Here is a 25,813-nt window from a genome sequence, read left to right as displayed (position 1 = left end):
AAGCAGATCTGTGCAATGTTTCACAGGTGACTTAACTGTATCAGAAACTGAATTCGTTAATCCCCTCTATTACTAAAGCATGAGCAACAATCCACTTCCTCTCTAGTATTTGGACTTAATGACGGGCACTGCCATTAACCCCTGCCCAACTCAGGACCCAGGAGTTATCTCTGGTGTATCTGATTCTTCATCCCCTCATCCAATTAATCCCCACATCCTATAAGTTCTAACTTGTAAATATCTCACTATATGCCCACTTCTCTTCATCCTCATTGTCACCACACTAGTCAAGCCCCAGTATCTCTTTCCTAGATTTACTGTGAAGTTTACTAAATTTACACCCTTCCATCCTTCATGATGCAGATTCAGCAATCTCAGAAAAATGCAAATCTGTGGTACATGCATACGACGGAACATTACACAGCTATGTGAACGATTAGCAATCATCGTCAACAATATGGACAAATCTCATAATCATAATGCTTCTTTCACCCAAGTGAATACACATTGTATGCCCCATTTATATAAAGTATAATGTAGGCAATACCCTCCATATACAGCGAGAAGTCAGGCAAGATGTCTCCTTGGTGGGCAAGAGACAGGACTGACTGGAAGGAAAATGAAGGGGAACTTTTAGGATGCTGGTATTGTTATTTTTCTTCATCTGGGTGTTCATCACGAATTTTCACGTCTGTGAAAATTCATAAAGCAGTATGCTCACACTTCTAGATGTATTAGGCATTAAATAAAAAATTTTAGAAAAAATACAAATCTGATGGTCAATGTCTTCCCACTGTTCTCAAGCTAAAGCCTAATATTGACTTGCAAGATATTTCACCATACAGTGTCATCTTTCCCTCTCTCCATGTCTTTTATCTTGAATGTGTTTTGTTCTTCTTCTTCCTTTATGACTCTCACATCTGCTGTGCCCTCAGCTCAAAACACCACCTTGCCTTCTCATTTGGTTTAAATCTAATGTGCCTCAGATTCAGTTAAAATGTCATTTGTGCAACCTGAAATAGATTGTAGTTTTGTTTTCTGACCCCAGATTGGGTTCTCATCACCTCCATCTTCCCACCATCACTCCTCTTTAGCTGTGAGGGCAATGTGTTTTGTTTACCACTCTATTCTCACAGTTCTCTATAGATTTGATGACTGAATATATTTACTTATATCCTATACAAGGACATGGCAGGTAGCTGTGGCAGTTTCAAAGTCTAACTACTCCAGTATAAATGATTAGATTGCTGAGAGTGTTTGATATGCAAACTTAAAGGAAATAAAAGTTAAACATTAAATTGTTTATACACAAAAAGATATAAGCCATCCATATATCTCTCAATCACAGGGAGAAGTCACTTTTAATGGTTCTTAAACGTATTTGAAAGTTCTATTTTAAAAAATAATTTATGGCAATAAAACTCTTGAAACAAAATCATAAACTTTTAGTCACTGTCTACACACAGATGTTGAATTATTTTTAATGTCATGAAAACCAAGAACCCAGTACTGTTTTAATGAATTGAGTGAGGTCAACTAATTGCTTCAGTTTCTTTTAATGAGAAGTCACAAAAATATTTAATATCTACCTCAACTTTTTTGAAAAAAACTATTTTACAAATATTTGCAAACATTCCTAAGAAGATTTTAAGCTTTTCTAAATTAAACATAAAATAATTGGATGAATACAAAGTAAAAATATAACTTTTTATTTGTTAGAATTACCCATGGAAAATAACACAGGTGGCCTATCAAGTGGCATTCACAAACTGTTCTTCCTGGATAAAAAAGCAAAATCTGGTCACTTTTTATAATGGCAGAAAAGCATAGAGTGATAATTACCTTGAGTGAAAATGTCCAAAGGAATAAAAACAAAACCAAAACTATAATGTTTCAGAAGCCAGTATCATTTTCTATAATGAGTTTTATACTATGCATTTTAGAATCTTTAAGCATAATTTAATTTAAATAAAAAATATAAATAGTACAGCTGGGCATGGTGGCTCATGCCTGACAGTCTCAGCTCTTTGGGAGACCAAGGTGGGAGGATCTCTTGAGCTCAGGAGTTTGAGACCAGCCTGGGCAACATGACGAACAAAAAACACAGAAAAATTAGCTCAGCATCTTGGTGCACACCTGTGGTTCCGGCTACTTGGGAGGCTGAGACAGGAGGATGGCTTGAGCCTCAGAGGTTGAGGTTCCAGTGAGCTGTGGTTGTGCCACTGCACTCTAGGCTGGGTGACAGAGTGAGACCTTGTCTCAAAAAAAAAGAAAAAAAATATATGGATATATAATATCTATATAAAAGTATAGTAACATATTTTACATTTATGTATCTGTAGTGTTCCAAGTTGCCTTACTTTTTTTCTACTCCTTTCAGAAAATAATTGTCTTGTTTATCATCCTCTAAATTGCTTTTTATTCTAATATTCAATTTATGGCATAAATGCACTAGATTTTAAACTAGACAGATTTTACTGGTTAGTACCAAGAAAAGAAAAAGAAAAATGGTATTTCCTTTAATTTGAGAAAAAGGTATTAGTTTTGCTAATACAGAACTTGCTTACTTACCATTTCTAAAGTCCTACTATAACATTAAAAGCATCTTAAGATCAAAAAGACCTAAAAACGCCCTAATCACTGAAAAACAACATGAAGTGTACACAGGCTACTGGAGAATTTCTTTAACTAGGGTTCAGAACCAAAACTGTCCCAATAATGCCCAGTGTAATGTTTATTAAGGCAATTACCTACTTTTTTAATATTCTAGAAATACAAAAATAACATTATTCACCTATTTTCTTGAGTTTTAGTTTTGGAGACAGAATTTGAAAAGAGAAAAAGGGATTTAAATTATAATGGATAATTCGTTTTCTTTTTAATCTATCTTCAAGAACTTATCACATAGTCTCATACTTTATTGGAAGGCCATTTTAATGTTAACTAGTAGAGTTCACTCAAAGGGCAGAACAGAAGAAACCATTAGCAAACTGACGCTCCCATTTAGGCTGGTATTTTCAAGTTTAATTAATTGAAGGTAAATGTATATTTCTTTTAAAAATCAGTATGAATTTTAAAGAAATAAACTTTTCACAAGTATTACTTTTCAAATGAATGAAGATAAGTTACTTAAATTCTTTAAACTTCAGTTTATCAGTAAAATGAACACATTAGACTAAATCACAGTGGTTGTTGACCAATTTTTTGTTATGAAATCCTCTAAGAATATGGTGAAAATTATGGACATTCTCCCCAGTAAAAACACATGTATACAAAATATGACTGTAATTTTAGGGGATTCGCAGAATCTCTGAAATCCATCCAAGGATCCCCAGGTAAAAAGGGTACAAGATTATATTTCAGGTCTTTTGTAGCTTTAAATTATGTTTTCAGAAATAAGGCAAAAGCCTTTAAACAAAAGGAAGTCAGTCTTGAGAATAAAAGTGAAAACGCAGACACAACTCATTAGTTTACTCATTGCTGTTGAAGACATTAGCTAAGAAAGGCTGAACACCTTACTTATATATAGATGTGTTAATCTGACAAAATAATTCATACCTGAGACATTAGAGGTTAGGCAAAATCAGATTCTTACATAAACCCAGGATATTTCTAGACATGAAAATGTGTGACATTCACAGCTTTCAAATGACAGTAAATTGTCTTGCTCATCCCAACTCCACCATCACCACCAGCTCCAATTCCTTCCCTCTTGGAGTGAGGAAATAATATTATATACTGAAAGCTATATTTGAGACCTTTCAGGTGACTGTTTTGGGGGAGGGGCAATATTTTCAGATTCTGACATTTCTTATTTAAAAATAATTATTGGATCACACATACACACACAAAAACTTACCTGTAGTTCTTGTTCTCTGAAGGAAATGCAGTAATTGAAAACATCCCCACACTCTTGGGTACATTCTCCTAAGCGTGAATGGATTTGGAATGCGCCATAGCTTAACTTTGGAACTGCTAAATTATGCCACTCTGCATTGGCAGTTGGCATCCACCTGCCTACATAAATAATAATGTAAACCCGTCACCTAGAGTCATGCACTTTGTGAAGGAAAAGTATTCTCTGGAGGGAGAGGGAGGTGGTGCAATGACTATCTTTCGAGACAAATAGTCTCTTCTGTAGCGCTTAAGGAGGGCAGATCCACACTACTAAGGAGGTGATTGTATGCTTCAAAAATAGTACTAAAATTAATACATTAAAAATGTTAAAGAATGAAAATGGAAAGATGTTCCTCTGTAAAAGAAGCTCTTAGGAGACCAACTGTTGAACTGGTCAGGATCCAATGGTCAACACCAGAGCAAAGAATTACAAGTACTTAAATACTTGTAACAAAGTAGGCCTAATCCTGGCATTCAGTAGCCTTGTATTTTGTGTTAATGCTTGACTACCAGAGATTTATGTGACAGATGCAATGGAAACCAATGGTAGGAAAATACCTTGAAATGGCCAAAACCCTGAAAACTGCTATGGTTACTGCCAAGGGAGAATTAGTTTTCAAGAGAAATGATAGCAGCAATGCGCTGTTAGATGATCTACATTTTATAAATTCAAGTAATCATTCAAATTATAAAATTTCGTAAACCTTACACGTTAATGTAATAATTTAGATTTAAAATGTTTAAATATGTATGGACTAAATCCTTGTCATTTGACCCCTCTTCTGTCTTAAACGTACTAGATCATTAGGAAGAAATGGGCTACAGATATTTTCTACTTTACAGGCTGATTTTTGGAGGGTTATTAAAATCCTGTGCAGAGGAAGTCATGCTCTATTTTCTAGTCCTCCAAGATCAGGCAGCCTGATGATGTCTTCTTCTCAAGTTAAACCAGAGAAGGTTGTCAGATAAAATACAGGACACCCAGTCAAATTTGAATTTCGAATAAGCAGTAACTTTTTTGGTAAAAGTTTGCCCCAAATATAGCATGGGACATAATTAGACTAAGCCATTATTTGTTATTTACTTGAAATTCAAATTACACTGGACATCCTGTTTTGTTTTGTTTTTTTCCTTCTGCTAAATTTGGAAAATCTAAACAAGGGGAGTTCGCAGGGTCATCCAGTGGATTTTAGCATGTATGAGGCTAAAATGAGAATTCCACTCATTGTCTAGATCTGAACTGTGGAATATGGTAACTACTAGCCACGTGTGGCTATTGAGCACTTGAACTGTGGCTAGTCCAACATAAGATGTGCTATGAGTATAAAATACACAGACTTTGAATGCTGAGTATGAAAAAAATCTTATAAAACATTCTATTAATTATATGTTGAAATAATATTTTTGTGTCTATTGGGTGAAATAAAATGTAATGAAAACTAATTTTGCCTCTATTTTCTTAAATGGCCATTAAGAACTTAAAATTACATATGCGGCTTCTATTTATGGCTCAAATTATCTTTGTACCATATAGTGCTGGTCCAGATGCCTCCAAAGGCTAGAATTTCTTTGTTGTCCCATTTCTAAAAAAAATCAGTATTGGTAAACACGTAAGACTGCTTCTCTCACCTCCCTCCAGCTATCAGAGTAGGTAAAGAGCATGATCATGCCAGGGGAACAAAATTTCTAGTAGGGACTAGCATGAAGTGGCTAGGAACACTTCAAAAACAAAAACAAAATGTGGCATACTGATACCCACGAAAGACAAATCAGAAACCTGATCTTTGACAAAACATTCTTACATGATTAAAAAAAGAAATAAACTCTAATATGGGTATGTGTATATGTACACATGAAAATCAAATCTTCTCCCAGATATTAGTTTCAATGGAAGAAGCCCTCAGTACCATTATTTTGGGTTTTCCCTCCTACACATGATCAAAATCATAGAACAATAGTTGATTTTGTCACCTACTATGAATTGAGATGGATAAGTTATTAATAAGAATTATTAGGAAACAATCTTATTTTTGATACTGTAGTTACAGAGGGCAAAATCTCATAGATCTCATAGGTCCCCATTTTATTTATACATCCTACAAAGAAGTATGTTTGGGGAGATTACAAGTATTTTAGTTAGAATAAATCTTTAGTTTGGTTAAGAAATAATAACCTGTTTAGTTATTTCTATAACCCACCTTATAATTTTCATTAGGTTGGAGATTTAATTCAAAGTGTTTTCTCAACTGGCTAAAAGAGATAACACATTTGTCCATTCTATGCTGTTATGAAGGCTAAGATATTTAGCATGCTCTTGCAAATAAAAATTCAAAAAACTGTACATATATATAGGTTATCTCTATACACCCAATAATCTATATTTCTTTTCTAATAAAACCTACATGATAATCTGTTTTGAAGATTTAAATCTTTTAAGTTTACCTGCAGTTATAAAAACCAAGACTAGTTCTAACTCCTCAATCATTTACATACAAAAAAGTAACTTGGTTCTCAAGGTTTTTCAAAAAGGTCCAGTTTGCATTTTTTCCTCATTCTAACAGCAAACACACAAGTATTTTTTCTCTTTAATATCTTTTATTATACAGATATAGGAAGAACAACGGTTTTGAAAAGACAAAAAAATTATCCTGCATCAGAGGCAGAGTTGCTAGACAAAAATCAGCAGATTACTCCCCAATTTAATGGTCCATAAGTTGTTCACATTTTGTAGAACTAAAGTCTTCAGGATCACTTTAAGAGCTTTAAGAAAAGATGAATGAAATGAAATGGACATATTTAATTTCTTCATCAGTACTTTAAGTTTTCATTAATACTACAGAATACTGGGAATTACAATCTAAAATGTTTTACTAGACATTTAGTCTCTTGTTATTAAAAGTATTCTTGTCTAAGACTGACCTAATGCTAATATTAATGACATTTTTGAAATCAGCATGCTTTTGTTCTTCCCCATAGTCAATTAATGATATCCAAATGACATTTTAATTTAAGACTGGTCATTTTGAGAGACATCTATAAATTATATAAGTGAACAATAAGGTTTTCTGATGTTAGAATTTGGAAGTAAAGCACAGACATTAATTTGTTTATCCTTCATAAGGTTTCCCTGATAGAACCAACATATTAATTCTTCATTTCCTGAAGACAGGAAGAAGTTGTAAGATGAAAAAGAAATTGCCAATTTTAAGTAATTTTTTCAAGTTTTAAGTAATCTTTTTCAATTAAGATCTGACATAAAAAATTTTATGATTACATACCTTTTAAAGATTAGACGGCCTTTGCTTCCACACTTTCTGAAGTGTAATACAGAATACAAAATGGTTTGAGGGGCTTTCCCTGAAGTAAAGATAAGATACAGCTTCAAAAAGATCATGAAAAGTAATTCTTCAAAGCTGGTTCTATCAACTGAAACTACTATGTCACTAGAGGGACTAAATGGTGTCATTGTTTCAAAATTCTTAATCTATATCTCAAGACATACAAAAAAATTCTTGATTAACCCCAGCAGTTATTAACTGAATATAAAGGCAGACTAAACTAGAAACAGGTTTTATTATGACTGGGATTTTTTTTTTTTTAAGTAAAACAAAACAAAAATATCCATACCTCCACAGGGCATGCTTCACTTCTAAATAACGAAAAGCACCTCTTGATGAATGTGTGATGTCCTATTCACAGGTAGCTGTCTGGGTCTCCCTTCTGTGAGAACATCTGAAGGTCTCACACCCTCGATGGAGCATTCCAAAACCAGTCTTAGGTTAGGAGCCTGGGCCCACGAGTGCGCACTCACTACACAGTGCTTACCTTTAGAGAACAAGGTGGCTGACACAAACTGATCAAGTTCTCACACCCCACACCTCCAAGAACACTGAAAAAGATCTGCAGATCTTTCTTGGTGCAGGAGGGACCTCTTTATATTCCTCTTGTGGTGGAAGTTTAAGGTTGTCCTGAGGGAGGAGAGAAGAGTAAAAGATTATACTGAGATCATACTATTAGGATCAAGCTTATCTTTCCATATTACAAAATGAAGTTTTGAGAACAGAAATTAGATGAAATCATGAGTATGCTTAAAATCACATTCTCTTCATTCACAAAAATATCTCCTCTAAATACTGCATGTTTCAAATATTACTCCTTAGACCCAAAACCTTAAGTGACTAGTTCAATGTCTACCCCCATCACTGGGAAGTTGAGAAGTTGAAAAAAAATACAGAAAAACTGTAGGCTGCCAAATGATCATAGTTATAAATTCCGTTTAAAAAAAATATATACAGCTAAACTCATTAAAAAGCAATGAGTTAGAGCCAGCAGAAATTCTGTCCTCCCTTTGTATTTCCAATATAATGGCATATGCTATTTCCTAACAACTAACAGAAAAGTAGCCCTTTGAATTGTGTTAAATGCCACAGAATCAATAAATTATTCTACTATAATCAATACATTAATTTAGTATGAATCAACAGTAGAATCAATCTACTAGAATATAAAACTCCATGAGGAAAGGAAGTCTGGCTTTGTTTTTTGACACACTATCTGTAGTACCTTAAATAGGTCCTGGTACATAGTAAGCATTTAAAAAAATTTTGATTATTAAGAAGAATATTAACCAATCAGTCAATATTCTTAAGGTGAAACTTACATAAAATGAAACAAAAGCCTACAAATGTTCTGAGGAGCTTGAAAATATGTTATACAAAATAATACTAATATAAATGTTTAATTATATATTAAATAACTGTTAGGAATACAATATTTTAAAATGCCATATCCTAAAATATGAATGAGAAAATACTATAAATAAATTATTATGATCCAAACTCCTTGAAAGGAATGGAATGCTTTAAGATCAGGAAATCATGCAGAGTACTTTAAAATATATTATTAAATACCAAATATCAGAAGAAGAATATTAATACAGATGAAAAGTAACACACCTTCTTAATGCTTTAGTATAAACAGTTTTTGTCCACAGAGTGTAGAGCAATATAAATCAAGTGATAAAATGGTTGTCTATAGATATAATTCTGCCTAAGTAAATCATTACCATAATATTAAATTGAAATCAGAAGATGCTATTCTATAAGTATGATTTTCTTACGTATTTTAATATGTACATTTTGTCTGACTGCAATAAACAGAATCTTATTCATTTGTTTTCCTTTAACTTAAAATATTATTAAAAACACAGAGACTTATTTCCTTTAAATGTTTTCCAACTGTTTCCAAATCTGATAAATTAGGGAGAAAAAGAAGAAACACTGGTAGGGTGTGGTGGCTCACGCCTGTAATTCCAGCACTTTGAGAGGCCGAGGCGGGTGGATTACAAGGTCAGGAGTTCAAGACCAGCCTGGGCAACATGGTGAACCCCATCTCTACTAAACATACAAAAATTAGCTGGGTGTGGTGGCAAGCACCTGTAATCCTAGCCACTTGGGAGGCTAAGGCAGGAGAATTGCTTGAACCCGGGAGGCGGAGGTTGCAGTGAGCTGAGATTGTGCCACTGCATTCCAGCCTGGGTGACAGAGCAAGACTCCATCTCAAAAAAAAAAAAAAAAAAAAAGAAGAAATGCTAAAATCAACATCAGATTAATGGTACTGATGAAGGACTGAATGTGTATACTTTTAAAAATCTAATATGTAAGGCCAAAAGAATCAGAAGAAACAGCTATTTATAAAGTACTTGATTCCATTTGACCCCAAAATCTGAAAATGTAGAATTAAAACTCAAAACATACTGGACAATGTGTATGGTGCATTTCATTTCAGAGTAGAAGATATCATTTGCTGTATGGTCAAAACCACAGTAAGAAAACAGGTAGTAAACTTGGGATGTATGTCCACCCTTCATCACTAAAATAATGCTTTAATGGACAGATTATGGTTTGATTACAGGCAGTAAAAACCTTTCCACATTTCACACATAATTCACTTTTATATCTTGTCTTGGGGAATCAGGTTTAAATATGAAAAAAAGAGACTTAAAACTTTAGGCTAAAGAAGTAAGTGTACACAAAAACTCACTTAATTTAAAAACAATTTTCCTATTTTCAACATCCTGTAAACCTCTGAACTAACTCTGGGGGAAGGGGTGAAAACGGTTACCAAGTACTAAGTGCAGATAATATGACAAAAAGAGCTAAAATGGGGTAAAGGCCAACACAAAGTTGGAAATCCTACTGAAAGGAAAAGACTGCTAGCTGGTTGAATCTCCCAGGCCAACAAGGGCGAAAAGGGAAAACAAACTCCCAAGACAGAGGAACTGACTAGAAACTTACTCATGCTGTGGATAATGGATCCCTTGCCTCATTTCCACCTCAGAGGATGAAGTCTAAGTTTACCACATTCAGAGATTTCATGCTGAATTTTTCATTTCACCTGCAAATACAGACTACTAAGCCATACTAACATCTCACTTTAAGTTCCCTACAAAACTTCCCTGAGCAATCTACTTTCCTTCTTTAATGCTGGCCAGTGTTTCTCATGCAATCTGTAGTGAAGGACTGTTTTCCTCCCACTGGGGACCCATGTTCATGGACTACCACTATGACTATACTCAGCACACTCAACATAAAACTCTCCAGGCAACTGAGTTAAAATTACTGGCCTGCACTTCAACCAGGGAGACAGGTGATGTGTCTGAATGACAGAAATATGACATGACTATAAGAGTTTCTAAACCAATACAGAAATTGAGAGTAAGCATTTAGTCATGGATTGATTAACAAACCAGCACCAGTTCATAGCCCATTCTTCAAGGAGCACTGGTGTAGGCCAGGCGCAGTGGCTCAAGCCTGTAATCCCAGCACTTTGGGAGGCCAAGGCAAGTGAATCACTTGAACTCAGGAATTCCAGACCAGCCTGGGAAACATGGAGAAACCCCGTCTCTACTAAAAGTACAAAAATTAGTCAGGAGTGGTGGAACATGCCTGTAATTCCAGCTACCTGGGTAGCTGAGGCAGGACAATCACTTGAATACAGGAGGTGGTGAGGCTGCAGTGAGCTGAAATGACGCTACTGCACTCCAGCCTGGGCGATAGAGTGAAACTCTAAAAAAAAAAAAAAAAAAAAAAAGGCACTAATCTAGGTTACAGGAGTAGGATCTTATGATACTCTTCCTTTATACTTTTTATTGAATCCAATTTCCAGTTTTAATTCTCATGTGCCCTTAGAAACTACTCACTAATAAACTATCAGTGACTTATTACAGTATATTCCTTTTACCAGTTCTTTCTACAACACTGTACAACAGAATTTTTGGCAATGGTAAAATTGTTCTATAGCTTCATTGTTCGAAAAGGTAAACATTAGCCATATATGACTACTGCCCATTTGGAATGTGGCTAGTGTGACTAAAGTACTGAATTTATATTTTTACCTAAACAGATATAAATTTAAATTGCACATCAGGCTGGTGGCTACCATGACTGAACAGCACCAGTGCAGTGCTAAAGTGTTACATTATTGTCATGTAACCTTTTAAAAATTTAGCATTTAAAAAAAAATCACTTACTTCCTTCAATTCTAACAGAAATATTTTAATTGTGACTATCACTTTCCATATGTACATCTAGTTATGTACATACTTGTAATCATGGCATATAAATTTACTATTTTATTTTCACTTATATCAAACATTTCTCCTTATTTCTGGAACTACACTATCTAAACTTGTGGCCACTAGTCCCATTTATCTATTTAAATTTAAATAATTAACATTAAATTAAAAATTCAGTTTCTCAGTTGCCTTAGCCACGTTTTAAGGGCTCAGTAGCCACATGTGGCAAATGGCTACCATATTGGACAGTGCAATCATAGAATATTTCTATCACCACAAAGCTCTCCTGAACAGTGCTGTTCTATAGTCTCCAAAAATAATCATTTAAATGTAATATTTTATGTTGCTGTGCTATAATTAGTCTTTAAGCTGGGAATTCTCTCTCTCTCTCTCTCTCTCTATATATATATATATGAGATTGATAATTAGCATAGTATTTCCTAATATGTTATTATGATATTTCTAAACATTATTGTGACTCTCAGCATGTATTCCTGCATTATTTCCCAAAAGGGTCTGTTAGCACTGCTTACTTGCAAATATTAGATTTCTCTTTTTAAAAATTGATGTCCTTTAATACAATGAAAAAAATCCCATATTTATTATTCATATGTCTTTATTTTCATATTCTTAATCTGTCACATTCACTTCTCATTTATGTTTCAGAATCTTGATATCTAAACTTGCATATTTACAACAATATGTAACTTATAGCCATTATCACTTTCCCTATAATTTTTAATGTAGTTTCCACAATTTTCTATTATCCTTTTAATCATAATATTTTGGTCCAACACAAATTTTTAATATTCAAATATCTTCTGGGTGAGTTCTACTAATTCTTCAAATACGAGATGTAAAGGTATTCTCTCTGCTACCTTTTCTAATTCCTAGGGATGATTTTTGTCTAATTAGTTTTGAGGTGTATCACTGAATAGTACTATCCAACACCGCTGAACAAATATCCTTTAAGTGCCCCTCTCTTAGGAAAGAATATTTTGTCACACATTTAGTTATTATGTATGTTAACAGATGGGACAAATTTTGTATTCCTCATAGTCCTCCAGTAATCTATGTTTTACAAAATGAAAACAAGCTGATTTTTTCAGTATTCCTCTTAAGAAAACAGTTGTATTAATTCAGGGAAGTATGAGTAGAAGAAAAGAATGAACGTAGATAGCATGTTCTACTCAAAAATTAAGAAAATAATTTGCTGGTCTATCACCTATTCAGGATTTCTTAACTCACAAAATGTTAAATGTTTGAAACTAGTAAAGGGGCTGGTTTCACATATGTATTGACATTGGCAGAAACCAAGGTGGCATGCAAGCAGAAGCAGAGAAACTGAGGTCTGAGTCAGCCACAGGGATTTGCATATGTCATGGGATGCAGGCCATGTCTCTTCACTCTCACTGGCCATGAAGTCAGGCTTCAAATGAAATTAACACCTTTTTTTTTTTTTTTGAGACAGAGTCTCACTGTCGCCCAGTCTGGAGTGCAATGGCACAATCTCATCTCACTGCAACCCCTGCCACCTGGGGTCAAGTGACTCTTCTGTCTCAGCCTCCCGAGTAGCTGAAACTACAGGCATGCACCACCTACACCCAGCTAATTTCTCTATTTTTAGTAGAGATAGGGTTTTACCATGTTGGCCAGGCCGGTCTTGAACTCCTGATCTCAATGATCTGACCTCCTTGGCCTCCCAAAGTGCTGGGATTACAAGCGTGAGCCACTGGGCCCAGCCAGAAAATTTATACTTAAATCTCCAAAGGACAGAGAGGTCTCTTCTGGAATCTGGGTAACACACCTATTCTTGCATCATTGTCACGGTTTTAGACACTCTTGCTTTAAAACCTTCTGATATTTAGTAGGACAAGACTTCTCATTACAGAATCACTATAAAATAAATCACTAGAAATTTTGGAAGTTAGAGATTCAACCCAAAAATCTGTAAATTACTTTTAGTCAAATAATTTGCCAATATTCTTGATTTAGAAACAGGTTCTCTCCTTTTATTTGAATCTTAAAATTGTTTCAAATACACTGGATGTTAACTTATTTTCCAAAGATCTAATATCTCCCTTAAATGTATTGCTAGATATTACATCTTGTTTGTTGCAGTTCGGAATGGGATATTTGGTACTTTATTAAATTTTTATTATTTAATAAATGATTTTAGAGCTGACTACTGTAGATTTTTCTAGGTAATCAATCATGTCATCTACAAATGAAGTATTTTAGTTTTATTTCTTTTTCAGATTTTGTTCATTACAAGTATTAAATAAAAATGGGGTTAGTGATGATGGGTGGACAAAATAGTAACAAAAATGGTGATTGTTTTGTTCCTGAATTTAAGTTTATTACCATTCATTCTACAGCTTTGGTTAGATGATACTATTCAGCTTGTTGATTTAATGACGTATCATGTTCTTTGAAGCTCAACTCATCACTCACAGTTAGTTCATCACAAAATAATGTATTTGACCAAATAAAACTGGGAAAAGGTCTCCAACTCCTATAGGACCAACACTGTATTTATGTTGACTACATAAAATTATCCTAATACTGACAATTTTCATTAAAATAAGAAGTCTTTATTCTGTGAAAGTCCTCAGAGTCACATGTAAAATAGGAACTCAAGGTGCTATGTGGTCCCTGTAGTATCTCAAGTTAGCTTTGGAATATTACACTAGGTATTTAACAGATGATATTTAAGACACCAGGCTTCTTTCCAGTATACATTGTTTCAGGTATATCAAAAAGGTGTAATTTATGAAGGAAATTTCTTCTTATAGAAGAATTTCCACTAATAAATGTGTAAGGGGTGGCAGATTTAAAAATTCATTCTCTTGCAAATCCTAATGACAGAATTGATTCAAAGAACAGTCAGTAACTTTTCCCACAGGAGAAAAGATTGGTAGAAAACTCTCAATAGAGAGATTGGGCTGGCACCACTGCCCAATTTTAGCATTCATAAAAGTATGACAAGCAGACATATGCTCCTTGATGTGATGCAGTATAAACAAACAGTTCATGTGTGAAGTATTCCTGCATGCCTTCCATCCTCAACACCTAAACCAAAGTCGAACCTGAAACTAATTAAGTCTTTCAAGCCAACTTTTAATTCACAGGAAATTCAGAGGCTACAGGAATAAGTTAGAAGCCAACAGAGAAATCCAGAATGGAGGACATTCTACAGGATAGTTACCCAGTTTTTTCATTAACACATGAAAGGGAAAAGGGGAGGGAAGGAGGAAGGAGGGGGTTTGGGAGTGAGTGAGGTAGACAAATGGTGGGAAAGAAAAGACCTTTTAATTATACAGCAGTCCTAACAAACAAATGCTATACAGATCTTGGTTGGATTCTGAAAGAACAATCTAAATGTAAAAATGACATTTTTCAGTCAAAAGCAGAGAAATCGAATACAGAGAGAATATGAGGTGGTTAGTAGTTAACTGTTAATTTTTTGTTGGATGTGATAAAGGTATTGTGGTTATATAAGAAAAATTCCTTCTTTTAAAGAAATGCATATGAAAGAATGTAGGAGTGAAAAGACTTGAAGTCTGGGATCTACTTTAAAAATAGTCAAGGAAAAAGAAGACAGTAGATGAAGCAAGTGTGGCAAAATTTTGCTGATTGTTAACTCTAGGCCATGGGGTTTATTATACTAGTCTCTCTTAAGTGTATGTCTGAAATTTTTTACACTAAAGTTTTTTTTTTTTTTTTTTTTTTTTAATTCAAGCCTTTGGAACATCATCTATTAAGCCAGATATATTCTAGTACAAGTAAAAATGGAATTACCTACCCTACTACATAACGAACATTCACAACCAATACAAAGCAAGGATGCAAAAGATATGACAGACTGCCCTGTGTGTGACTGGCACAGATTCACCCATGCTTTAAAAGATTCATCTTAAAATTAAATTTGACTTGCACATACTATTGCTGTGTGTTTGTAGAAAGAATACATATATGTGTGTATATATGTGTGTGTGTGTATATACATATATATGGGGGGGGAAGAATTTGTTAAGTTTCAGTCCAACAACACTTTAGGAAAGAGAATATCAGAAAACGAAATAATTTGTACCCTCAAAACAAACAAACAAAAGAGATGACAGTTTATGGGGTACATTGAACCAATACAAAGAAGGTTATTTTATGTTGATACCTTCCTACCTCCATTTCTCAACAAAAGCATGCTGCCTTCTGATTTTATTAAAGCATATTACTTGGGTATGCATTCTCACAAATTATCTCATGATTCAAATGAGTCCTTCTGTAACTAACTGATACTCCCTTCTCTAAAAGAGACCAACTGGTCTCAGCTACATAATAGGAGTGTAAACTGTTACAGCCTCACTGTGCTAAACATAAAATAACAGGGTATTTTATACTTAGTAGGTACTCAGGTATTTAAGTAAATGATAGGTATATGTATCAACAGAGATATTTGGATTTATACGCTCCTCTTAAAAATGTAAATGCATTTCTACTGGGTAAAGTACATGGTAGAAATACATTTGAACTAGAAAGACTTTCTTATACCCCTTATGTACCTACCACCTGCAGATCCACCACTGTTCTAGTGGTTATCATGTATCCCCTCTTATACAAAGTATGTTACAGAGTAAGATGGGATTGTCTATTTGTCACCTTATTTTCACAACAATTAGGTTATTTTCGTTGGTCCTTGACTTTACTTTTACCGAGTTAATGATTACTTAATGATATGTAAGATTTTTTTCCCCAATACACCACAGTAAGCAAATCCTCCCAGGAAAAAAAAAAGTTTTTCTTTATGCTAATTGAATTTTCTTATAAACTTCAGTCTTCTTTCATATCATTGCATGTTAATATTTAATATTATATATTTAACATTATATAATTATATCCTTTTCCTAAAAATGTTTGCATTCAAACTCCTTGCAAATATTTTAACATTTAAAATACAGTAATTCAAAACAGAGGTATTCTTAAATCTTCTACTAAGCCTATAAAGGGCATCTAGTTTAGCTCTCATATTTTATCTGAAAAATTATTCTAATTATGACTATGTTAGCATCTAGTAGTTCAATAATCACAGCAACTAACTTCTGATGAGTATGTATGTATGCATGTATGAGTATATACATACACATATTTTACTCAATGTTCACTTGATGCTAAACCTATCAGAGCACAGACCTCCACGACACTAATACACAACTGGATAATACAGTGGTGCTTCAATGAGCAGATCACAAATACTCCCCTGCCTTTTGAGGAGTAGTGATTCAGTGAGAACATCTGGTAAAGCAGACGTGTGTATACATACATCCAATATATATGTATTATCCATACATCATATAATGTATATATTATATATATTTATATTATCTATTCATAATATATACATAGTATATATATGTATAATATATCTATCGTGCTTGTTTTAGTTCCTTTCCCTTAAAATGCTAGTCTGCTGTTTAATGAATTGGTAAATTATTCTGAGAACTCATGACACTATTTCAAGAACTAGAAATGCCCTCTAGTGTTGCCAACAGCAGAGTTTGTAATGACTGCTGTCATTATTCATTTATAAAAAGTTAATTCAAAGGTAAAAAAATTATTTAGTAAATGTTGAAACTTTATTTAAAAAAGGAATTTTAATCAACAAGAAAATGTCTGAAAATGAGGCACACTAAAGGAATTTCATGTTTCCCTTGTGAAGTTAAAAAACATTACACTTGACATTAATGAAAAGATCATAGAATGATGCAGAAACACTAGATAATTTATGTGGGACTATCTGAGAAGCCTTGAAATAGTACATGTAAAACTCAATTTGAAGGCATTATACAAAATAATTTTTAGAACAGAATTCTTTTACTCAGTAAATTTGGAAATTGAAACAACCCTAATGAATTCCTTTCATTTGAATTTGGAAAAGGAATATTGGATGGCCATGTGTGTATACACACGACATACATAATAAGGGTACTGAGATGCTAAGATGGCCTCATAATTTTTACAGGTTTGTATATCTAAGATAACTCTGTTTATTAGTGGCACAGCAGGAACTAGGTCTCGGATTTTGTGCTTTTAAGTATTCTTTACATGGCTCTTGTCTCCCTAGGGCCTAAGTAGAATGATAGCGTAATTCTTTTAGGCTACCACGACACTATATTAATAACTAGTGGTTTTCAATAGACAACTGTTGACTGGTTACATTATAACTAATTGTGGTTATGGGAAACCATACTTGTATTGAAATAATTTTCTCTCATTCAGCATCTTAAAATGAAAACAAAAATTTCTGTATTGCAAAAAAAAAAAAAAAAAAAAAAAAGGCACTAGGTTATAAAGTATCTCTAGATGGCATCTCTAGAAAGCCTTTGAGTGACTGCTGAAATTCAGCTACAGAGGTCCCAAAGCTTAGATGAGAATTTCACAGACTTTCTTTTTTGTTTAGCAGTAATAATAAAAGCTCTTTACATACCACTCTGAAATATATATTGTATGTATTTTAAGCACCATCTGCAATTATTTCAGTTGGCACAACTTTATGAATGAAGTAGGATATTTTCAAGATGAAGAAATTATCATTATTGTTATTATTAACTAAAACAACATTTGGAGCCCTTTCTATGCACTTCAATGAAGAAATTATCATTATTGTTATTATTAACTAAAACAACATTTGGAGCCCTTTCTATGCACTTTCCATATGCTACTCTTTTAGCATTTTTATATATCAAATAATGTATTTTTTCACAAGATATATACTCTTATTATCCCCATTTTACAGGTAAGGAAACTGATGCACAGTAGAGTTATGCAGCTTTCCTAAGATTGAAAAGCTGGTAAGTGTCAGAGTTAACACTCACACCCAACCAGTATGACTCTGGAGCCCAACTTCTTAACTACTACAACTTGGTAGTTTTAAATGTAAAACTGCTCCATATAATTGTCTTAAATGACATTTATAATGTATATAATATGCATGACAGGCATTATGTGCTTGTTCTGCTCGTATTCACATTTCTTGGTATCTCAGAAACTTGCAGATCTTTCCACAGCAGTTTCTCATTTTAAATAAGCTATACAAATAATAAGACTTTTTCAGTCTCTACTAACTGTAAAGAAGGTCAGTCTAATTTTTACATCAAAATGAACAATCTCATTTCATGAGGAATATGAACGGATTAAAATTAATATACTACAGATCAATTTCAAGATATCCTTAAGAAAGGACTGCTTTGTTTTTATAATATCATAAGCCACTATACTTTATTATAATTACTTGCTTAATGTCTATGTTCCCTGCAAGACCTATGGAATCACATCAGTCTTATTTATGACTATGCCATGCCTAGTGCAATGACTGACATATAGCAGGTTGTTGGTAAGAATGTGTTGAATGAATAAATGTGATTTGCTATTCTATCTGTTAAATTTACTTAAAATTTACTAAAAATTTACTTAAAAAATAATGATCTCACTATAAATAGTAGCTCAATATTTTTCGTAATACCTATTTCACATAAAGTTTTACATATTAATAATTATCAGTATCATGATTTTACAAGCTGTAACATAAATTTCCTTTAAATAATCCTTGTGACTTATACCAGCAGGAACTCCTTCTTTGTAACTTCTTTGTAACTTCTGCCAAATTTTTAAGAATGGATGTAGAAAGACACCCCATTTTATTTTCTACATTTAAGAGGTTCTTTCTCATATTGAACTAAAACATTATTTTCCTTTCCATATCTTTAAACAGTAACTTTGATTTAAATTTTTCTCATTCAAACTTCCAATTCATTTCTTCTAACACCATTGTAATTCACAACTCCTTTCTTCTGACAGTAGAAACTCCCAAATTCAAAACAAAAGGCATTATACTCCAACATACACAGCCAATCAGACATTGATTGTTTCCTATATTGAGAAGTTATATAGTTAAAAACTGACGACTATTGGTAGAATTTTGTTTTAGAAAGAAGTTATTTCAAATTCATTTCAATAAAAGAAATGCTATGTATCATCCTCCATCTGCAATATTTACATAATTATGTGTTTTAAATATCTTTTTGGGGCTAAATACCAAATTCTTCACTGGGCATCGTAAGCCCATCAAAGCCACTTAAACAGAACCAAAAAGAGCTGTCAAAGAAAAATGAATACCACGTACATTCCGAGGCACGTTACCCAGGAAGGAGTATTTCTTCAAGACACTCTGGAAGGTATGGGAAGGACATCTTTCTCCTAGCACTGACAAGGGGGACTGCCTAGTTCTCTAAGTGGAGACCTTCAAATCAGAATACTTGAACTCAGGTTGGTGACTTTGAGTATATCCAGAAAAAAGCTAAATTTGTAAGTCACTGCAGAGATGAAGCGTAAACATTCAGATATCCAAATGCTCTTTGGATTTTATTTTCCAAAACGTAATCGACATGTATGCTTCTGCGTGTGTGTATATGAAAAACATAAATGTTACATTCCCTTCTTTAAAAAAGAGATAAAGTTGACTTGATTAAGGAAAAAAGTATACTACCTTTAAAAATGTCTGCATGTAACAATTTTAAGTTCAGTTGAGGAAATCAGTGTCCCTCTTCAGGGCATTCCTTCTTGAAATCCTATAAGAACTCTCCCATAAGTGAAATTCTCACATAAGCATGCTGCTTTGACAGGGCTTTATTGTAAATTCTTAAGAAATCTAAGAAAATAGAATAGCAGCATAAAAATGTATTTCTCTATGGTTAGAATTTAGTCTTTCTAATGCCTAGCTTAGCAGATATTAATAGAATTAACTTTAAAAGTTGAAAAGCAAGTTATCAATTCACTCTAATAAATAAATGTGTAGGTTCTATGCTTTATTTATACACTAACTTTATTGTTCCTACCCTTGTAGAAACTTACGCCATTTCACAGTATTGGTTCCAGTTGCGGTGTGTAATTATACCTACACTGTAATCACCATTGGCACCGGAAGTTCAGTAACAATTAGGGAATATCTGTTTTTAACCCCACCATTTTATTCTCAGCATCTACCTAAATGGATGACACATAGTAGACAGACTATACAAATATGAATTACTAGACAGATGGACTAAAATATGAATGTTGCCATCTCAAGTACTTAGTTCACTGTAAACATTGGAATGATTACATAATGACAGATGCTGTGCTGGGTGCTTGTCACAAGAGCTCTTCCTGATATGTTTGTTATTAAGCTCTAGAAAGCAGCTAAGAACATGGCCAGATTCAATTAACATAATTTTGACATCTCTAATTGGGCATGAAAAATTACTCCAACTATGTGAATCGCAAAAATCACACATTTGACAATAGAATGGTTAATAGAATTATAATATATTATTAATATGCTAATCTTCATCAGCCATCATCTTGTTATCACAAAACTACTATGTCCATGGACGCGCTGGAATAATCTCAGATAGACAACAATCTTAAAGATTTCAAACTTGCTAAGATCCTACCTCCATTCTTGTCCAAAGTTAATGTAACTAATCATGGATCTGATTGGACACAGACGTCCAAAAAAAGGGATATGCAGGAATCAAATATATTCAGGAGAAAAATATAAATTTAAGGTCATTTGAAGCATATGAAAAAGTAACCAAATTTAGAAATTATTTTCTCAGTGGGAGTATGTGTAAGGCAGGAGGGAGATGTCTGATTCTATCACCAAAATTTGATTCTGTACCATACTATGAACAGCTACTCCACTTTGTTTTGGGTATACAGTATAAACGTCTAATCTTACAAATTCAATAGTTTCCACCAAAGTATAGCAGCAATTACACACTTTTAAAGAATTACTGTTAAACTGAATGGATTTTGTCATATATTATACTTTTTTCTTTCCTATTTTGCAATGAAAGTAAAAAACAAAACAGCATTCAACATACTACTGCAAAACTTGTCTACTTTAAGAAGCACTTATGAAACTGAACAGAAAAACTCAGTTTAGTACAAATTTTTTAAAAGTTAAACTTCAGTAAAGCAATATTTGTAATACATTATCTTAAATAACTACAATAAAACTACAAAAATTGAATTTTTAAACCACACATGAACTATATAATTGATTTTCCATACTTTTATACTATTTATAAACATTAAGTATGTAAAATCTCTTATCTATAAAACCATTCTTTGCATATATTTTATTAAAATATAAGTGACAGACATATAAAATTCAAACACTTGTCATTATGTCCTAGATTTTAAAAGTTCTAAAATTTTAATTCAAATATAATAAATTGGTAGGCTTTACACACAGACACACACACACACACACACAGAATTTAAATGAAAACTCTTACCATTGACTTCCTTTTGATAGTCACTCCAATAGTCTTTCTTGATAGTGCTTTCCTATATCAAGCAGACAGTAGCCAAATCACAAAATGACATTTGGATGATCATGTCTTCAGATGGGAGTTTTCGGCCAATTGCCAGTTGAGAATTTAAACTGAAAACTAAATTACCCAAACTTTATTAAGTTGTTCCCACACCCACCAACTGATAACAGCAATAATTCTAAACTGGAAAATAAGGTGAATATGATTTACCTCCTGTTCAAAGAGTCCTAATATTATATTTGAGAAGACATGCTATATTAAAAGAATCCCATAAAATTCTAGTATCTTCTGAAAATGCTTTTAAGAAAATCTCAATCCCTCACCAAAAAGTTACCCCAATTATCCTATAACCCAAATTAATACATGATAAAGATGGTATTAGATGACATAATAAATTATAGAGTCACAAACCTAGGTTCTGTCAAGCACTGCCTTCACCTAAAAGCTAACTGTAATGTCTGGAAACACTCTGACAGTATCATCAATATTTATATTTATTAAATCATCAACTAATTGTAAAACTATATACTACAAGAAGTTAGAGGTTACACTTTAGTGTAACCCTGCCTGATCATGATACTTTTTGACAAAATTTATGGTTACCAACTTCTAATTATAGTACAAAAATGACTCAGCTCCTTTTCTGTTCCAATTTAGACTCTTTTTCTCTTGATTCTTACGGCTGCTCTTCATAGGGCCTGTCAATTATATATGATTTTCGACCATAGGCTTTATGATTATTGGGTTGTACAGTCTGTTTTGATCGTTCTTAAATATTAGACACCTTAAATTATTCCCAAATGTTAAGATATATCTCAGTGCCCTAACATAATTTGTGCTCAGCTATAAGTTGGCTCATTTCAATAGTTATTATTGACAATTCAAGTCTTTAGCAAAAATACAATCAAATAAAGCTAAACTGAAAACACGAAGGAAAGAAAAACATGTCCTTATCTTCCTTAAAAATTGTTTCTGAATTTTAACTATAAAAGATCCAAAATTAAGTGTACATAACTAGACAGCTATGTAAGACTCAGTTGAGTTATAAACATTACACACACCTCAAATTCTCATATATTCTATGTGTAATCCTTCTCTCTCTCTTTCACATACATGTGCATGTGTACACATGCATGCGTATCTATCCAACCTATTCCTGATGTTTACCTATCAATAACCTGATACCAAGGCATTATATAAGATAATATAAAGTGAATAATCGGCTTATGATTAAGAAAAATGGACTTCAGAAACAAAGCCTAGAGCTTAAACTGTTGTGTCTTTGAGTTAATAACACCGACCCCCAGTTAGATATACTAGAAACAGCATTAGTCTATTCACTCCAATAATTTAAATCCAAAATTCTCAATAGCAATAACATTTGTAAACTATTCAGAGACTAACAAAGTTCTTTCCTGGGTGCTATGAGATACAAAGGAAAGGAGCTTATAACCTAAAACATGATGGGGGAGAGTGAGTGGTACATAAAGACACAGAAATGGATAGATTTCCAAGAAAGAAGCAAGCACATTGGGGCAGTTTAATAGTTTGAATAGGTTTATCACATGTGGAACTGATCTGAGAAGACTTTATAACAAGAAGCATTTTTAAAGCAGAAAATATATAACTACGTTTTTCTTATTTAGCCTAATGAAACCCACAAAGCAAACTGTGATTAATACGGAATACAGCTATGGAAGTATTCATGTCCTCACTCTGGAAGAAGACCAAAGGTAAATTCCTTAGTCAAATGAAATTACAGAACATAGAGATATCTCCTCCATCAACCCCACACCCCCCAAAATCAGGCCTTCAGTATGGCAGAAACAATTCTAAATTGTTTATTTCAACTCTTCCCAATGATTCCAATCATAATGGCTGTAATTTAATTTTAAATCAGGAGACATAATGAAAAGTCACTATCAGATTACAAAATCATGAATTAAAAACCACAGAATGATCCTCTTGGTGTGAATAACATTGCTGATAACATATCTACACAAGAAAGCTGGTTTCATATTCCAGCAGATGATGATCATGAAGTGACTTGTGTTTTTATATAATCTTAACTATATTCTACTCATCCATTATAAGAGTTTTACAATTTGGTCAGGCATGGAGGCTTATGCCTATAATCCCAACAGTTTGTGAGATCAAAGTGGGGAAAACTGCTTGAAACCAGGAGTTCAGACAAGCCTTGGCAACAAAGCAAGACCCAGTCTCTACAAAAAAATTTTTAAAAACAGTCTTGGAATTTAACACCACACACAATTTTACAAATAAAGAAACAGGTCCAGTCATGTGACATTATTTACCCAAAGTCACACAACTAGCTGGCAGCAAAATTAAAACCTCTGAAGAACCACAGATGCTCCTTTTACTACAATCAAAGAAAGAAACAGTTATACCTTAGAAAGAGATATAATTTTATTAGGAAAATTTCAACTTTTTAACCTACATACTCAGTTTCAAACATTCAGCACGTTAGCTCCAGAAATTGCAAAAAATCAATTCATAAAGTTAGGGAAAGAAAGTTGTATGATTAATTTAAATTTTATACTTCTCTTTTTATACTATTAGCTTTAAGACACACACTCAGCGTTATATCCAACTCTTCAGACTAAGAATAGGGGTTTTTAAAAATATGCAAAATTTTAATCAAAATTCTCTCTAAAAAAGATAATTCCCTAGAATGTTCCATGGCATCACATCTATTTTTCTTTCACATCCTGGCACCCTTTTTCACTGAATTGGGTAACAAAGTAAGCCTGCCACATGGATAGCAGTAGAAACAGTCTTATCTTGACTGCTTCAGGTGACATAACTCATCCCAACTTTATATAAATGAGCAGCAAGAGAAGTTCAGAAAATTTGTAAACAGGATATATAAAAAGAAATATCTGCAAATCATACATTTAACAAGGGGTTAATATCTAAAATATTTAAGAAACTCAAACAACTCAATAACAAAATAACAAATCGCCCAATTTTTTAAAATGAGCAAAGAACCTGAACAGACATTTCTCAGAAGACACATGAGTAGCCAACTGGTGCAAGAAAAAATGCTCAGCATCACTAATTACTAGAGAATTACAAATTAAAACCGCAATGCAATATTACTTTATACCTGTTACAGTAGCTTTTATTAAAAAGATGAAAGGTAAATGTTGGACAGGGTGTGGAGAAAAGATAACTCTTACAAGTACATTGTTGGTGGGAATGCAAATTAGTTCAGCTATTATGGAAAATAGTATGGAGGTTTCCCCAAAAAAACTAAAAATAGAACTACTGTATGATCCAGTGATCCCAATTCTGGTTATATATCCAAAGGAACTGGAGTCAATATGTCAAAGCGATATCCGCACTCCTATGTTCATTGTTGCATTATTTACAATAGCCAGGATATGGAAACACCTAGGTGTGTATCAATGGATGAAATCAAGAAAACGGGGTACATAAACACAACAGAATACTATTCAGCATTTAAAAAGGGGAAAATTCTGTCATTTGCAACAACATGGATGAATCTGGAGGATATTATGCTAAGTGAAATAAGTCAGGAAGAGAAAGACAAATACCGTATGATCTCACTTATGTGTGGAATCTAATAAGGCTAAATTCATAGAATTCGGTAGAGAATAGAACAATGGTTACCAGAGGCTAGGGTAGGAGGGTGGTGGGGGAAGTTGATCAGGGGGTACAAAGTTTCAGATAGAGAGGAAGAATAAGTTTGAGATCTATTGCGTAGCAAGTTGACAAGAGTCAATAATAATGTGTTAAGTATTTCAAAATAATAAAGTAAATTTCAAACGTCTCACTATAAAATATTACAGGTGAGGTGACAGATATGTTAATTAGCATAAGCACATCACATTGTATACATATATCAAAACATCACAATGTACCCCATGAATGTATGCAATTATGATTGGTCAATCAAAAATATTAATTTTACAAGAAAAAT

At 33.3% G+C, this 25,813-nt stretch overlaps 1 protein-coding gene across 28 annotated transcripts in view; it reads right to left on the bottom strand.

Annotated features, from left to right (window-relative positions):
* The window catches only part of ZEB1 (zinc finger E-box binding homeobox 1), a 185,057-nt gene that overhangs the window by 112,621 nt on the left and 46,623 nt on the right, over positions 1-25,813 (bottom strand). For 4 of the 28 annotated variants that reach the window (XM_065520495.1, XM_065520502.1, XM_065520499.1 and 1 more), the window contains exons 2-3: positions 21,811-21,966; positions 7,723-7,865 (exon numbers count right to left, since the gene is read on the bottom strand). The exons of 8 other annotated variants lie outside the window; for them this stretch is intronic. The gene's annotated coding sequence lies outside the window, so the exon portion shown is untranslated. Of the gene's footprint in view, positions 1-7,175; positions 7,255-7,524; positions 7,866-20,015; positions 20,178-21,810; positions 21,967-25,813 lie in introns of all 28 variants that reach the window. 16 more of the 28 variants (XM_074001342.1, XM_065520503.1, XM_074001344.1 and 13 more) reach the window with 9 other exon arrangements.

The sequence above is a fragment of the Macaca fascicularis genome, chromosome 9 (assembly GCF_037993035.2).
Source record: "Macaca fascicularis isolate 582-1 chromosome 9, T2T-MFA8v1.1".
Classification (NCBI taxonomy): Eukaryota; Metazoa; Chordata; class Mammalia; order Primates; family Cercopithecidae; genus Macaca; species Macaca fascicularis.
Note: the sequence above shows the minus strand (reverse complement) of the source record. Positions and strands in the feature narration are given on the sequence as shown.